The sequence below is a fragment of the Equus caballus genome, chromosome 1, assembly GCF_041296265.1.
Source record: "Equus caballus isolate H_3958 breed thoroughbred chromosome 1, TB-T2T, whole genome shotgun sequence".
NCBI lineage: Eukaryota > Metazoa > Chordata > Mammalia > Perissodactyla > Equidae > Equus > Equus caballus.
In genome coordinates, this window is record NC_091684.1 from 63,890,504 (window position 1) to 63,907,912 (window position 17,409).

Sequence of the window (17,409 nt, forward strand, 5' to 3'; positions counted from 1 at the left end):
CATAGTGTTTGTTTAAAGCATCAGGTATTGAGAAATGTAATGGCAGGGTGAAAAGTTTGACCTCAGCTGCCAGATCCGATCTGCTAGGGAGTAATTGAGTTGCCATGTTTTTTTCCTCTTCAGTTTAAATCAAGTTTTGCTATAGCCCATATAAGTGTCAAATTGGTAGCAAAACTTGACAACTTCAGGGTGCAGACTTGCTTTTGATCAGAATTTACATGCAAATCATTTTTGCCTTGAACTGTCAACTCCTGTTTCTGATACTCTTGAGGGGGACATGTCTCTCCCACCCCTCTTCCCCCAAGCCAAAGGGGATGTTGGCTAATGTTATTAATCAGCGTGTGGAAGAAAAATTATCTTGATAAATATGGTGGTTAAACTATATTTTCCCTTTTGTGTGTCAGCTGTTGCAGCTGGGCATTTAATCTCCTTTTACCTAGAAGGAAATCAAACAATTATCCAGCGCTTGATGTCAAAAAGAAACTAGTGAATGAGGGGCGGAGGGTCACCAGTGTATTGGGGAATGGACTTAAGCCACCAAAACCTGACAAAGGGTGCTGACAGTCTGCATTTTCTTGGGCATTAAACAAAGTCTTTGGTAACTTTAAAGAATCTTTCCTTGCATGACTAAACTCATTGAGAGGGTTAGAGAGAAAGCTGCCTCAGAAGTCTTAAGCCTGAAACTTTTTTTTTTTGGTTTTGCCTTAAACCCTTGGGATGCTTAAAAGCACGTGAGCATGTGTAGCTCCATCATTCAGCGAGACAAAGGCATTTTTGCACTTTCACAGAGTTAATCATGACAGTAGCGAGTCTTTCTTGTTTACAGCCATCCTGTCTTAGCATTCCCAATCATCCACCGTCCTGGAGAATTTAATTGTGATTTACTCTCTGTCTCTAAATCGTTAGCCCCACTCTGAAAAGCAAGAAAATAGGAGGATCCAATAAAAAAGCAAATGGAGAAAAAGAAGTTTCTAGACCTTACTGTAGATTAATAGAGCTGATTATGAGTATTTATAATTACCAATTATGAAGCCAAAACTTTTAGTGAAATAATGTGTGAGATTTTGTTTCTAGCCAGCCTGAAATTCCTTTCCATCACTAACCCCCAGCGGGGTGAGAACATCAAACATGTCGTCTTGCCAGGATGACAGTCAGCATCGCGTCAGATGGGAGACACATGCAAGCCTGGCTTGTGAAGTCAAAGAAATTTCAAGATTGGATTCGCTTGATCCGATGTGGCCCCACTGCAGGCCCCTCGGAAATCTCTTCTACTGGGCCCCTTCCTGCCCCTGTCTGGTACTGCCTGCCTGTGTGCTGTGAAATTTTAATTGAATCGTTAATGACACCAAGGAGTGACACAACGCATGAGAAACTTCCAAGAATCAGTCAGGAGGAGCCCTTTTTCTTACTGTTACAAAACAGAAGACACTGGGAAATTGACAAGTCCAAGCGGTGAGGCCAGGCTAGTAATTGATAGCAGGCTGCCTAGAGCCAAGGTCCTTCCCTGGTAATTGCAAGCAGAGGCTGCCTCTGTGATCTTGCCAGTGGTGTTGGCCATGCCAGAGCGACCCAGCTTTGACGGATTGCTTTTCCGTGGTAATGACTTAGGTATGTTCCCTCTCTTGCATGAGGCCATGTGTCCCTCCCACTGGAGAAAATGAACTGAACATTTTGCTGCTTCTTTAACGGGGCGCTGTTAAAATAACTCTATTCTATAAGCCCTGTAGTGCCAGGGACTAAATTTATATGGTTATAAACAAGAGATATTACTTTGGAATACCACAATACTGTGTTTTGCTATTTCTTTAGGATTTCAAATGGTGTTTTCAAAATAATGGATTTTACTTCAAGAAAAAAAACATGGGAGGGAGGGAGATGGAGGAAGGATCCCATTTCTGAACAAAACCTTCATCCTATTTTTAAATTCCTCTGTGTACCTTCCCTAATTTGCTAGCCCAGTATTTATTTCTATTTGTGTTTGTTTTGCTGGCTGGATTTGGCTCTCTGTGGGAGCATCAGAAATATTATTTACTTCAGGATTCTGAAATAAGATAGATATTTTATTTCATGTTTTTTGAATTCTCCAAAGGTTTCTTTTTATTTTTTTCCTTTCCCATTTCTGGACATTGATATATTTCAGACTTTTATGTGGCTTTTCCTCCCTCCCTACACCTATTCTCCCTTCTCCCCTCTTCCTGGAATGTAATTTTGTCTATAAAATATGATGGTAAGCCGGAATGTCCCTGATGATCTATAGCACTTCTGGCTTTTCACTCCTGTCAGTGACAGAAGCTTACTAATTCTGATATAGAGGTCCCTGAGTGTGTTTGCCCAGTGGGGCTTGTGCTTTCTGGCATATTTAAAGTTTGGGTCACTCACCTCACTTCTGTCCAAACAGAGTTTCACACCAAGAACCAACTTCAAAAGAGTGCCAGGAAGATTGCTAAAAACTCAACTACAGATTCACTTAAGAATGAAGAGAAGCTGTGTGTGTTCATACTAATGTGATAAGTTTTGATGGAGAGTCTGAGAGGAAGGAGACAGATTAATACTAATGAGAACTTCTGGCTGAAGAACAGGTAGAGAAAAGATTTGGTTGTCTTATACCTTATATTTAGTCTCTAACTCCCAAAATTTGTTGTTAATTGGTAGTACATATTTAGAATTTATATTCTTACAAAATGGAGCTTCAAATGATGTTTGGTTTCCAGGCTATCTCACAAAATTCACTTCTGCAAAAGAGCATTATTTTAGGTAAAGTAGACTTCTGTGGGCTAGCCTGAGAACCCCACCATTATAGCATTGGTTCTACTGGAAAAAACCTTCAGTATCCTAACTTGGATATAGGACGCTAGGAAAAGTTTTTCTTGCCTTCCCCCTTACTGCCTATAACTTGGAAAGAGAAACACTCCCTCTTCTGCCATGATCCCAGCAGCAAAAGTATTGGTCATAACCCTGCCCTAAGTACTGGGCCAAGAGTATGACTATAAACCCTTTCTCCTGCTCCTGCTGTTAGCATTATTCTTATGAAGGGTGTACTAATAAGTCAGGTGTTTTTAGTAGGGATGTGTTGCTAGAATCTCATGTAATTATTTGGCTACATTTCTATCCTTACTGTTCATATGGGTATTAGTCTAATGCTTTATTTTTTTGCCTGTCTTTCCTGTGTTTTGTTTTAGAGCAGTGGTTCTCAACAGGGGGAGTTGGACAATTTTGACATCACTCTTTGGGAACATTTGATTGTCACAATTGGGAGAGTGGTTGCTACTGGCATCTAGTGGGTACAGGCTGGGGATGTTGCTAAACATCCTGCAATGCACAGGAGAGCCCCCACAACAAAGAATTATCAGATCCAAAATGTCAATATTGTTTAGCTCAATGACATATAGAAATAAACTCTCAGTAAAAGTCCATGAATTGAGTCAGAAAGCACAATCTCGATCAACAATTGTTACTGAGAGCTTGGAGCTGCTGTGGGGGACCAAGAATCAAAAGGATTTAAGAAGAATAGAACTTCCTGGTTGTGAACACAAGCTTTAGACACACACCTGGATTCAGATGATGGGTACACAGGCATCCCTTGTTTTATTGTGCTTTAGATTACTGTGCTTTTTACAAATTGAAGATTTGTGGCAACCCTGCATTGAGCAAGTCTATTAGCACGATTTTTCCAATAGCATTTCCTCACTTTGTGTCTCTGTGTCACATTTTGGTAATCCTTGCAATATTTCAAACATTTTCATTATTATTATATTTATTATGGTGATCTGTGATCAGTGATCTTTGGTGTTACTATTGTAATTGTTTTGGGGTGCCACAAACTGTGATAAGACAGTAAACTTAAATTGATAAATGTTGTGTGTATTCTGACTGCAACCCTGACTGGCCATTGTCCTGTCTCTCCTCCTATCCTTGGGCCTCCCTATTCCTTGGGACACAGCAGTATTGAAATTGGGCCAGTGAATAACCCTACAATGACCTCTAAGTGTTCAAGTAAAAGGAAGACTTGCACGTCCCTCACTTTAAATCAAAAGCTAGAAATGATTAAGCTTAGTGAGGAAGGCATGTGTAAAGCTGAGACAGGCTGAAAGCTAGGCCTCTGCCAAACAGTTAGCCAAATTTTTGTGAATGCAAAGGAAAAGTTCTTGAAGGAAATTAAAAGTGCCACTCCAGTGAACACTCAAATGATAAGAAAGTGAAACAGCATTATTGCTGATATGGAGAAAGTTTTATTGGTCTGGAGAGAAGATCAAACCAGCCACAGCATTCTCTTAAGCCAAAGCCTGATCAAGAGCAAGACCCTAACTCTTCAATTCTGTGAAGGCTGAGAGAGGCGAGGAAGCTGCAGAAGAAAAGTTTGACGCTAGCAGAGGTTGGTCCATGAGGTTTAAGGAAAGAAGCCGTCTCCACAATATAAAAGTACAAGATGATGTAGAAGCTGCAGCAAGTTATCCAGAAGATCCAGCTGAGATAATTAATGAAGGTGACTGAACTAGACAACAGATTTTCCTTTTTTTGATTGTATCTTTTTTTATTTATTAAAAAATATTTTTTATTGCAGTAACATTGGATTATAACATTATATAACTTTCAGATGTACATCATAATATATTTCAAATTCTGTGTAGATTAAATCATGTTCACCCCCCTAAAGACTAATATAATCCATCACCGCACACATGTGCCTAATCACCCCTTTTGCCCTCCCCCTTTCCCTCTTCTGCTCTGGTAACCACAAATCCAGTTTCTGTTGCTATGTGTTTGTTTGTCGTTGTTTTTATCATCTACTTATGAGTGAGATCATATGGTATTTAAACAACAGATTTTCAACGTAGAAACAGCTTTGTATTGGAAAAGATGCCATCTAGGACTTTCGTAGCTGGAGAGGAGAAGTCAATGCTTGGCATGAAATCTTCACAGGCCAGGCTGACTCTCTTGTTAGGGAGTAATGCAGCTGGTGACTTTCACTTGAAGCCAGTGCTCATTTACCATTCTAAAAATCCTAGGATCCTTAAGAATTTTGCTAAATCTACTCTGCCTGTGCTCTACAAGTGGAACAAAAAGGCCTAGATGACAGCACATCTGTTTATAACATGGTTTACTGAATATTTTAAACCCAATGTTGAGAACTCCTGCTCAGGGAAAAGGATTCCTTTAAAAATATAACTGCTCATTGACAGTGCACCTGGTCACCCAAGAGCTCTGATGGAGATGTACAATGAGATTACTGTCGTTTTCATGCCTGCTAACACACCATCCATTCTGCAGCCCATGGATCAAGGAGTAATTTCGACTTTCAAGTCTTACTATTTAAGAAATACATTTCGTAAGGCAATAGCTGCCTTAGTGATTTCTCGGTGGATCTGGGCAAGGTAAATTGAAAACCTGGGTAGTATTCACCATTCTAGATGTCATTAAGAACATTTGTGAATCATGGGAAGGGGTCAAATATCAACATTAACAGGAGTTTGGAAGAAGTTGATTCCAACCTTCATGGATGACTTTGAGGAGTTCAAGATTTCAGTGAAGGAAGTAACTGCAGGTGTGGTAGAAATAGCAAGAAAACTAGAATTAGAAGTGGAGTCTAAAAATATGACTGAATTGCTGCCATCTCATGATAAAACTTCAATGGATGAGGAGTTGTTTCTTAAAGATGAGCAAAAAAAGTGGTTTCTTGAGATAGAATGTATGCTGTTGAAGATCGATGAAATGACAATGAAGGATTTAGAATATTACATAAACTTAATTGGTAAAATAGCAGAAGGGTTTTGAGAGGATTGACTCCATTTTTGAAAGAAGTTCTACTATGGATAAAATGCTATCAAACAGCATCGGATGCCTCAGAGAAATCATTCGTGGAAGGAAGAGTGAATCTATGTGGCAAACTTCGTCATTGTCTTATTTTAAGAAATTGCTACAGCCATTCCAACCTTCATCAACCACTAACCTGATCAGTCAGCAGCCATCAACATTGAGGCAAGACCCTCCACTAGCAAAAAGGTTATGATTTGCTGAAGGTTCAGATGATAGTTGGCATTTTTAGCAGTAAAGTATTTTAAAATTAAGATATATACATTGTTTTAGATATGGTGCTGTTTCACACTTTAAAGACTACTGTATAGTGTAAACATAACTTTTATATCCACTGGGAAACCAAAATATTTGTGTGACTCGTTTTATTGCTGTGGTCTGGAACCGAACCCATAATATCTCCGAGGTATGCCTGTACCGCACAACTTTGGGCTTGTTGCTTAACTTCTCTAAACCTCAGTTTGCTTCTCTGCTAAATGGGATAAAGGACAGTACTGTATCATAGGACAAAGCCTGTAGACTAGTCTCTGGCTTACACTAGACCTTAGTAAGTAAATGATTGTTGATGTATAAATTGGTTGCCGGCCTAAAGATGGTGACATAATCTGGAGATTATCTTACTGAAAATGGAAACCCAGAAAGGGAGGTTATTTAACCAAAATGATGACAGCTAGTAAATGGCAAAGTTGGGACTGGAATGCAGGTTTCCTCATCCCAAGTCCTATATTCTTTTACAATTTTAAAAGCTTCCTTTCACGGTCTAGAACTTAAGGCTGGTTGGGAAGTCTGAAATATTTAGAGAAACGTTTTAGTGACAAAATTTCCAGTCTGAGAGCTCTGGATTCTGGAAGGACACAGGAATAAGTAAGTAAGGTTATCATTTATAATGACCATGAAATTCATGTGGACTCTTGTTATGATCTAAAATCTTGTGCTAGGAAGTAGAGGAAAGGAGAAGATTATTTATGGGGATGGTCTTGGGGTTCAGTTCTTTAATTGCTGAAAAGTATTATTTCATGGTGAGAGTGGGAATCTTTCATGAAGTTTCTTTGAAGACATCAGACACACAGAGGAGGAATAAGAGAACATTTACTGAGTGTTGACCGTATTAGGCATAGTGCCAGGTGATTCTACACACATTTTCTGGTGTCAGCGGTCTCACTGAGCTCTAGTGCCACAGGCATTCTCCATTTGCAAGATGGTGGACGAGAACAATGGGGGATATAACCATAGGATAGCATACCATGCTGCCTTCAGAGGTGACATTTTTGAAGAATGTTTAATGGTAGAGGAATATATCCATGAACTATTCTTAAGTTAAAAATGTAGGTTATAAAACAGTTTATACACTATGGATCCCAATTGTACTTTAAAATAAATGTGTATGCATAGAAAAAAGAACAGAAAACTATACATCAGAATATTAACTGGTTCTTTCTAGTTTTGGGATCACGGATGATTTTAATTTTCCTTTTTATCTGTATTTTTACTAGTTTCTATTTTAGAAATCCTTTTAAAAAATTTTATTGAGGTCGTAATAGTTTATAACATTGTGAAATTTCAGTTGTACATTATTTTTTGTCAGTCACCATATATATGTGTCCCTTTATCCCTTATGCCCACCCTCCAACCCCCTTCCCATCTGGTGTGCTTTTTTTTTTGAATAATAGGATTGATGTGGTCAACCAGTATTTATTAGTAAGTTGCTTGTGCCTGGGAACTATAAGCAAAAGCAAAAGATGAGTAAAGATGGAGGTTCTGCCCTCAAGAAACTTTTATTGTAGTTCTGGAGAGAAAACCTATACATATGGGAAGTTTATTAATAATATTGATAATGATAGCTGTTAATTATTGTATTATTCTGTGACTGATTAGATTATGATAGAGAATCTATAAATTTTTAATAATGTGTTATAGCCATCTGTGTGATTTACACATTATTTCACTGAATCCTCCCAGCAGACACATGGGGGTACTTATTAGTATTCTCATTTTACAGATGGAAAAACTGGGGTTTAGACAATTTGGGAAGTAGCAGAGCCGGGATTGACTCCAAAGTTCGTGTCTTTAACCACCAGTTAATATTACCTTCCAGGGAACCTTGCTTAGCTAGTGAATCACCTAGTACTCATTGCCAGTGAGAAATTACAAGAGTGGTTAGTTGAGAGGGAACAGGTCATTTCAGCCTGGATAAGAGAATGGAGAAGAAGGTCAGGAGTCTCATCCCAGTCCTGGTGTGGTGGGAAATAAGAGTCCCAACCCACCTTCCACCAAGATTCCATTTACTCATCGGTGAACCCACCCCGATGTTCTAGGATGATTCTCTGCAGCCTTACCAATTGTCTCCATACCAAAACACGTGAACCACTTGCAGGGTTATGTCAAGAGCAGATAAGGAGGATGAGACTAGGCCCAGGTTGGAGAAGTGTCTTGGGAAGCTGTCTCTTTGCTCGTCTCTAATTAAAAGCTCTAGTTGTCCTTGTGAAGATTTTAGCACTGATTTGTGTGAATGCCACTCTGACAGTGCCTCTCCCTGGCCTGCCTGAATCATCTTTCAGTTCACAGCCTGCACTGGATCTGTGATGCCCACACAATGGCCAAAACCACAGTGGCCACAGTAAGCACTATGGAATGTGTGTGTGTTTCATCTTTATCAGAAATGTCACGTGGTATTTCCTGACTGCACCAGCAGCCTGCTGCCCCATCTGAGTTTCCAGACTAAATACCAGCTCTTAAGCCACATGTGTTTATAGTATATAATAAATCTCCATTTGTCGTAATGGTTTAAATTTAAAAGAAAAAGAAAGGTGAGCTGTGATGTAAAAAAAAAAAAAAAATGGCTGTTATAAATTAACTTTCTTGGAGTTTCAGGTTAAGCCCAATTTATTAAGGGGGATAAAAAAGATAGAAGCCTGGTCTATGGTCACAATTGTGATTTATCCACACCGTGAATGGGTCCTCCTTTGGACCTTTTCTTGAACCACAGCTCACTTGGTTTATGTAGGACCTGCTGGAGGTTGTAATGAAAAACAGTTATTCTTTCAAATTACTCATAAGAAGAAGGCTCATTTTATCAAGTGCTCTCCTTAATTTGATTGTAAGCTTTTTCGTATTTATTTTTTCTGCATTAATCATGCTGTATCTTCGTGGCAAGTATAAACACAGTGGTGAAAGACAGCATTTAAAAGAAAAAAAACACTCAAGAGGAAAAATATTTCTCTAGAGGTGGCCTGTCAGGAGCCCTTAAAGGGTAATTAAGAAAGTTATTTTGGGTTTGGTAGCAACATTGTAAACTTTTCCAAAGACGACTCTTCAGAGCAGGATGGCATTTAATATTTTTGCAGATTAACTTTTAGTGATGAAGAGTGTCCAGCATTGACTTTCCCTGGCAAGAACCAGCAAGGCTCTGGCAGCTTTAGCTAACATCTTCTTTCTATGCAGGAAAGACCCCTCTGTGCCTTGGCTTTGCCCAAGGAAGAGATCTGGGAGCATCTACCCCATCCAAGATTTAGGAACTCTTATTTTTATACTCTGGGGTGGACCCAGCAGTCTAGGATGTAACCTAGGCTTTCTTTCCTGCTAACTACATTTCTCTGACCTGGATAGCGCACAATATCTTAAACATTGCAAGGGCAGTGAAGGAGTTACTCTTCTCAACAAAGCCTGCCCAGGTGATCTTCTGCTTCCCAGAACTCCCTTTTGAATGCTCTGAGTTCTTAAGGGGGACAACGCAGAACCAGATGCTGGGTGGTTCATTACAAAAACGAAAATGAATTTTCATATACCTTCATGTTATTGAAATCTGTAATATTTATCTCTTTGGTCTCTCGGCCATGAAAGAGATGTAGGTATGCATTTGGAAATATGTATACCTTGTTGTGCAGGCCTATTTGTGATGAAGCCTCAGTAAAATTCTGTGTTAGGCAATAAGATGAAGTATTTCCTTAAAAGTCTTTTCCAGTGAAGTAAGTCAAGGCCTGTGTTGATCTTATTAAACACATTAAGAGTTTGTTATTATTATTATTATTGTTATGAGCTTATTTTATTTCTACTATTTTCTATCTTGGGTGACAGTATTTTAGTTTATTTTTTATTTTAAAAAGTCAGATTAGTGATACATAATTTACATATAATAAATTCTCTAAATGAACAATTAGATGATTTCTGACGTGTGTGCAGTCATGTAACCACCACCACAGTCAAGCTAGAACATTTCCATGATGCTGAAAAGTTCCCTGGTGCTTCCTTTTCAGCCAGTCTCCTTTCCCTGTTCCTAGCCCGTGGCATACATTGACCTAATTTTTGTCTCTATAACTTTGCCTTTACCCAGAATGTCATAAAAATGGAATCATATAGTATGTAGCCTTTTGTGCTCGGCTTCTTGCACTTAACATAATGCTTTTGAGATTGATCCATGTTGTTTCATCTATCAGCAGTTCATTCCTTTTTATTGTTGAATAGTATTCCATTGTGTGGATGTACCACAATATACTGGCACATTCATCATTTGATAGATGTTTGGATTGTTTAGGTTTTGACTATTATGCATAAAGCAGCCATAAACATTTCCTGAGAAAATAGTCTATATTGGAGAATGTTCCAGGGGCCCTTGAAAAGAATGTGGATCCTGCTATTGTTGGTTGGAGTCTTCTGTAAATGTCAGTTAGATCAAGTTGGTTCACAGCATTGTTAAAGTCTTCTATATCCTTACTGATGTTTTGGTTTACTTTTTATATAAATTACTGAGATGTGTATTGAAATCTCCAAATACAATTGTGTTTTTTTGTGTGTGTTTCTTATTTCAGTTTGATCAGATTTTTCTTTATGTGTTTTGGAACTCTGTTGTTATTGTTAGAAGCATACATATTTCTTATGTCTTCTTGATGAATTGACTCTTTTTGTGCCTGAAAATATTCCTTGTTCTGAAGCCTACTTTGTATTATATTATTACAGAGATATCCACTCCCATGTGGTATCTCTGTCGTTTGCTTTTAATGTATCTCTTTATATTTATTTATAGTGAATTTTTTTTATATCCAATCTGATGATTCCTGTTTTTTACTTGGAATGTTTAGGCCATTTACATTTAATATAATTATCAATGTAGTTTGAAATCTAACATTTTCAGGTTGTTTTCTATTTGTTCCCTCTGTTCTCTGTTCCTATTTCCTTCTTGTCCTTCCTTATTTTAGATTATTTGTATATATTTATGATTCTATTTTATGTCCATTATTGACTTAAAAAGTCTTTTTCCTTTTAAAAATTTTCCAGTGGTTGTTTTAGGGTGTATAGTATATATCTTTAACTTATTGCAGTTTATCTTCAAATAATATACCACTTTATGAATGGTTTAAGAATCTTACTATGATATACTTTCATTTCCTCCCTCCTATCCTTTGTTTTATTGTTGTTTTACACGTTATTTCTGCATATGTTACAACCCCTCAGATCATTGTTACTATTTTTACTTTATACAGCAGTTATCTTTTTTTTTTAAATCAGGGGAAATGTTTTTCTATTTGCTTATTTTAAAAGGAAATTTAAAAGTCTGTTTTAGGTTTTTCTAGTTTAATCTGTTTGCAAATTAAATATATTTTGCAGAGCCAGTTATCTTTTAAGGAGATTAAAATTAAGAAAAAATGTCTGTCATATTACCCACATTTTTACCATTTATGGAACTCTTTATTTCTTTATATAGATCCAGATTTCCTTCTGGTACTAAACTCTTGCCTAAAGAACTTTCTTTAATGTCTTTTTAGTACAGGTATGCTGGCAATGAATTCTCTCCGTTTTTGTTTGAAAAATTCTTTGTCTCACCTTCATTTTTAGAAGATAATTTCGCTGTGAATGGAATTCCTTGTAGACAGTTATTTTTTTCAGTACTTTAATGATGCTGTTCCATTTTCTTCTGCCTTGTATTCTTTCTTTTGAGAAATCTGATGTTATTCTCAGCTTTATTCTTCTGTATATATTTCTTTTTTCCTCTGGCTACCTTCAAGACTTTATCTTTGGTTTTTAGCAGTTTTATTATGATGTGCCAAGGTCCCGCCTCACTCCCACTTGAGGATTTCTGAGGTTCTTTGAACTGTGGTTTGATGTTTTTAATTAATTTTGGAAAATTCTTGGCTATTGTCTCTTCAAACATTTTTTCTGCTTCCTTTCCTCTCTCATCTTCTTCTGGAATTCCAAATATGTGTTATGCTATTTGCTATCATCCCATAGCTCTTTGTTGCTCTGTTTTGTTTTCCCACCTTTTTCTTTGTTATTAGTTTGGATAATTTCTTATTCACTTACATTCAAATTCATGAATCATTTTCTCTGCTGTGTCCAGTCTGCTGATAAGCCTATTGAAGGAATTTTTCCTCTCTATCATGCTTTTTATTTCTAGCATTTTCATTTGACTCTTTTTTTATAATTTCCATTTTTCTCCAGAAATCACCCATCTGTTCATACATGATGTTCGCTTTTTCCTCTAGCTTAAAAAAACACAAATTAGTAATAGTTATTTTAAATCTCTGTTAATCCCAACATGTGCATCACCTCTGGTTCTGGTAACATTGACTACCATTTGACCACGAGTCTTTTATTTTTACTTTTTTGATCTTTGCATGTCATATCATTTTTGATTAAATTCTGGACAATCTGTATAAAAGAACAGTAGAGACTGAGGTAAATAGTATGGAAATACCTGGAAATGGAGAGGCTTCTGTTGGGATGTTAGTGTGGATAGATAGTTCAATATAGTTTCAATATAGTTAGTAGATAATGGAGTAATGGAGCTGGATATAAGTTTTGTTGTAAGATAGACTTCAAATTCTTCTACTGGTGTCTTGCTGCTACCTTGTGCTTAGTGGGGAGCCTGGAGAAAGAAAGAGTTTTACTCATGTTCCCACTCCATCCTCAGCTCTCAGCTGGTCCCACATTCCTACACTAAAAACTGGGCCTCTGTCCATGCCCTTGCCCCTCTTTGATGGCTAGACTGCTGTTGTTTATTACTGTGAGACTTTGGTGGTGGTAGGGTTTCTCTTTTCTCCTGCTCCAGTCTCAGTCTTAGGGAGGTCCTGTGTGCATAGGTCCCAGGCAGGAATCTTTTTCTGTCTCATATTAGTGGGGCCTCTTGGGTGAGAGAGCGTTTCCTGTCCCTTTTCCAGTAGTAGCAGGCCTCTGCCCTACTTGAACAGGTTTTTATACTCCTTCCCTCAGGAGCAGACATCTTTTGCTTCTAGCTCTCCATTAGTGGCAGTTTACCTTTACCTGAGGATGTTCCTCCTTAATGGCTTATGACTTCTGTTTTTTATGAGAGAAAGTTCTGGAAGTAGGCAAGATTTTACGCCTGTCCACAATGTAGGGGGTTTTCTTATGTCTCTCACTTGATCTTAATCTCTCTTGTGAGCACTATGGGAAAAAAGTGATGAGCAAGTACAGAGTTTCCAAGACTGTCAGAAATTCTAATCTTTCTGGCTTTCCCACATTTAGTATTAACAAATTTGTTAAAAATTTCAGCTGTTTTCTTCTTACTTACATTTATGATGGCTACCCCTTCAACTTGTCCTCTGCCAAAGGTGAAACAATTTGTGTGTCTTGTCTCCCCTTGGAGAGGGACAAGTCATACTTTGGAATTCAGTTCACTCACTTGTCTTGCAGTAGCAGTTCTCTGATGGGTTAGAGAAAAGTTATGATTTTGTAGATTATCTGGCTTTTTCTTTTTAGTGAGAGAATGATATTCTCTTGTGATTTTCTATACCATGAGAAGGAATAGAATTCCGCTCACAATTTGAATTATGGCCAATGATGGTAATTGTAAGGTGACAAAATTCGGTTTAATATAAGAAAGAACTTGCCAATATACAAAACCATTGAGGATGGAATGGACAATGTGCAAAGGATGTAAGCTTTTAGATTTGTAGTGATCAAAGTTCAAATCCTGGCTTCACCATTTTCTAGCTAAGAGACTGTGAACAAGTTAGCATATTTCTCTGAGGCCCAGTTTCCTCATCTGTAAAATGGAGATGATAATACCTTCCTTAAAGCATTGTTAAGTAGATGAAAAGAGTGGAAGTATGTAACATATCTGGGTCATTTAATTTTCTTTTTATGTCTCCCAAAAGTTGTGTGCTCTTGTTAGTAGAGATATGTAAGCAGAATCTCTCCAATTAGCCAGTGTGGAGGGGATTCCTGCCCTGATAAGAAGTGGGATAGGATGATCTGATGGTCCCTTCCAGTCATTCTCCCGGGGCTTGGGTTTTAGAGTCCATGTATATCTGATGCAGAGGGACAGTCTCTGATCCTGATGAGAAGAGTTTGGTGGGTCCTCAGCTGTCTGCTCTCTATTGCCTGGTAGGAAAGTTGTAAAGAAAACCAGAGAGCAACTATATTAGTAATTACATGATTCCTAAGGGAGGAAGAAGCAGGCAGCTCTTGGAGGGGGAGTTGGCACTTGAAGGAAGGGAAAAGCATAGGATGAATCTCTCATTTTCTGCAGGTTTTATCTTGAGAGCAGGCTTCAGTCTATGCCAGGTGGGAAGGCCAACTCTCAATAGAAAGCACACTTTTTATTGACTTGATTAATCAGAGACCCAGGTTCAGGGCAACCTTAGTTGCTAGAAAGAGGGGAATCCCTGAAAGGAGTGAACCAGTGAGTGGACCCCAAATTCCATCAATAAAAATCTGCCCAAATCTATAGTTGGACCCTGAACCACATGAATAGGGTAATTCCACATTAGTAAGGGTAAAACAATTGGAGTGAAATTTGAACTGCTGCATACCTCAGGGGAGAGAGTGTTTTGCAGTTTGCTTTTGGCCAAGTTAACTACGTGCTTTAAAAAAATGATCTTCAGAGAAACTTAACAGAATCCAGAATTTCTCCAACATATCATTCAAGACATCCAGGATACAACCTAAAATTACTAATTTCATTATGAAAGCAATCAAGAGACCAGCCCCAAGGTGACCCAGGTGATGGAATAGCAAACAAAGATTTTAAAGTAGCTATTATAAATAGGCTGAAGGATATAAAGGGAAATATGTTCACAATGTAGGAAAAGATAGGAAATCTCAGAAGAGAAACAGTATTATTTTATTTTGATAATAGTATTATAATAATAATCTAGGACTGAAAATTATATCAAACAAAAATATCACTGGATGAGCTTAACAGTAGAATAGAGATGACAGAGAGAGAGTCAGAAATTAAAGACCAATAGAAATTATTCAGTCTTAAGAAAGAGAAAAGAAAAAAAGTAAGCAGAGCCACAAGGACCTGTGGCACAATATTAAAAGTTCTAATATATTTCTAACATATTAGAGTCCCAGAAGGAGAAATGAGAGAATGTGGTAAAAAAAATAATTAAAAATGGCTGAAAATATCCCCAATTGGATGAATGATGTAAATTTACAGATGCAAGGAGCTCAGTGATCACCACGCTGGATTAATTTAAAGCAAATCACATCTAGGCACATCTTAGTTAAACTTCCAAAAAAACAAAGATAAAGAAAAAGATCTTGAAAATGACTAGAGAGAAATGCACACTGCTTACAGGAGAACAACTTGAATTACCTTAGCATCTTACCATAAATAATGCAGGTCAGAAGACAGTAGGACATCTTTAAAGGGCTTACAGAAGAAGAGAAAAAAAACCTTTGTGAATCCGGAATTCTCTATCCAGCATAAATATCCAAGAATGAAGTTGAAATAAAGACATTGTCACAGAGAAGAAAACTAAGATAATTTATCACTATGAGACCTGCATGCTAAGACAGGATAAAGGCATTTCTTTTTTTATTTTTTTATCTACACCAAGCTGTTTTCACTTTATTCTATTAATACATTCTCCTGCTCCCAGAGTTGGAGCAGACATGATGGAAGCTCAGCAGTCCTGCTCAGAGCCTTGACATATTCTATCAGTTTCCCTTTCCCCATCCCCCCTCCCACCCCAGCTCAGTCAGGCCCCCTGTCCAGTTCTTGCTCTTGGGGGCAGCTCAGTCTTCTGTTTCTGCTTCTGCTCTCACCCCAACTATAAGAGAGCAGTCCTGGATAGAGTGGACAGATTGCAATGAAGGATAGGAGCCTCTTTCCAAGGCACAGGGGCCACCTTCTCAATGTGGCCACTGGTTTATTCAGATTTGGGTAGTGTGCTGGCCTGGAGCTGAGGGTTGCAGTGCTTCCAACTGACTTAGGAGGAGAGGAACGTGAGGGCGCTGCTGCGGGTCCACAGTCATCATCGAGGCCAGCAGCTGCCACATCACTGCAGAATGCCTGGGGCTCTGCCGGATGTTCAGTTGGTTCTGCACAGCAAGGGCCACACTGTCACCCTTCTGGAACACCATGTCATAAGGGCCTTCCCCAAACATCATGGCATATAACACGCAGCCTAGGGACCAGACATCAGTCCCCTCATCGATGACACAGTGGCTCTGCACGGAGAAGAGCTCCAGGGCCCAGTAGGAGATGGTGCACCCCTGAGCTGCCCAGTCCTGCAGGGCCAGAGCCTGGAGGGAGCCCTCCACGTGGATGCATGCTTGATTCGTGGAACCCAAGTCCATTAAAACTGGCTGCCCCTCATCTCCAAGCAAGATATTAGTGGGCTTCATGTCCCTGTAGGCATAACCCTTGGCGTGAATGGCCTCAAGTCCTCTGCAGATACCCAGCAGCAGCTGAAGGATTTGATCTTCAGTCAAGAAGTTACCTTTGTCCTTGAGCCATTCTGTCTCGGTCCACAGTGTATCTCTCTTGAAGAAAGGTAGCAGCAGCCAGGCCTCATGTTTAGCGCCCCGCTCCTTCAGACAATAAGCCACAAGGTGAAGGATGTTGGGGTGATGGAAGAGGCGATGCATGTCTGCTTCTCATTGGGCATCTTCCTGGTCCTGCTGCTCGTGACACAGGATTCGCTTCAGGGTGTAGAAGTGTCCATCATGTAACCCCCCTACTAGGTCCACATAGCTGAACCCACCCTCCCCTAGTTTCTGGATGAAGAGGTAGCGCTTATTGTCAATGATGACAGTTCCCCGAGAGCAGACACACAGTGTGTGGCCCATAGTGTCTCAGTCATCCTCCTCAAAGCCGGTCTGAGGGTGCATCCAGGTTGAGTGGGCTCCTCCAGGTGATGCCCTGAAGGCCCAGTGGATCATGCTGGCTCGGGCCGCAGGGAAGCACCAGGGACTGGAAGCCGATAAAGGCATTTCTACAGGCTGAAGAATGGAAACGTCTTCAGGAAGCAAGCAGAACATTAGATGTGATAAATATATGGGTAAAAAAAAAGACTATTTTTCCTCTTAATTTCTTTACAATATATGTGAGGGTTTAACCCCAAACTCTAATATTGTATTTTGGAGTTTATAGTGTGAGTAGAGGTAGCATACATGACAGCTACAGCGTAAGTCTGGGGGTGGGATAATGGACACCTATGGTGGCACAATTGTTTTCATTTTACAGGAGGTTGTACAGTATTTGAGCAGAGTGTGACAAATGAAGAATGTATATTGTAATCTTGGAGCAACTCATAAAAAGTAATGTAAGAGATATGGCTTAAAAACTAATAGATAAATTAAAATGACATTCTAAGAAAATACTCTATAAGAAGGTAGGAAACGAGGCACAAG

At 38.9% G+C, this 17,409-nt stretch overlaps 1 protein-coding gene and 1 pseudogene across 12 annotated transcripts in view; one reads left to right on the top strand and one right to left on the bottom strand.

Annotated features, from left to right (window-relative positions):
- Window positions 1-17,409, top strand: part of LRMDA (leucine rich melanocyte differentiation associated) — a 1,071,617-nt gene that overhangs the window by 113,208 nt on the left and 941,000 nt on the right. The gene's annotated exons all lie outside the window — the stretch shown is intronic.
- LOC100064335 (serine/threonine-protein kinase 16 pseudogene) lies at window positions 14,653-17,405 on the bottom strand (annotated as a pseudogene).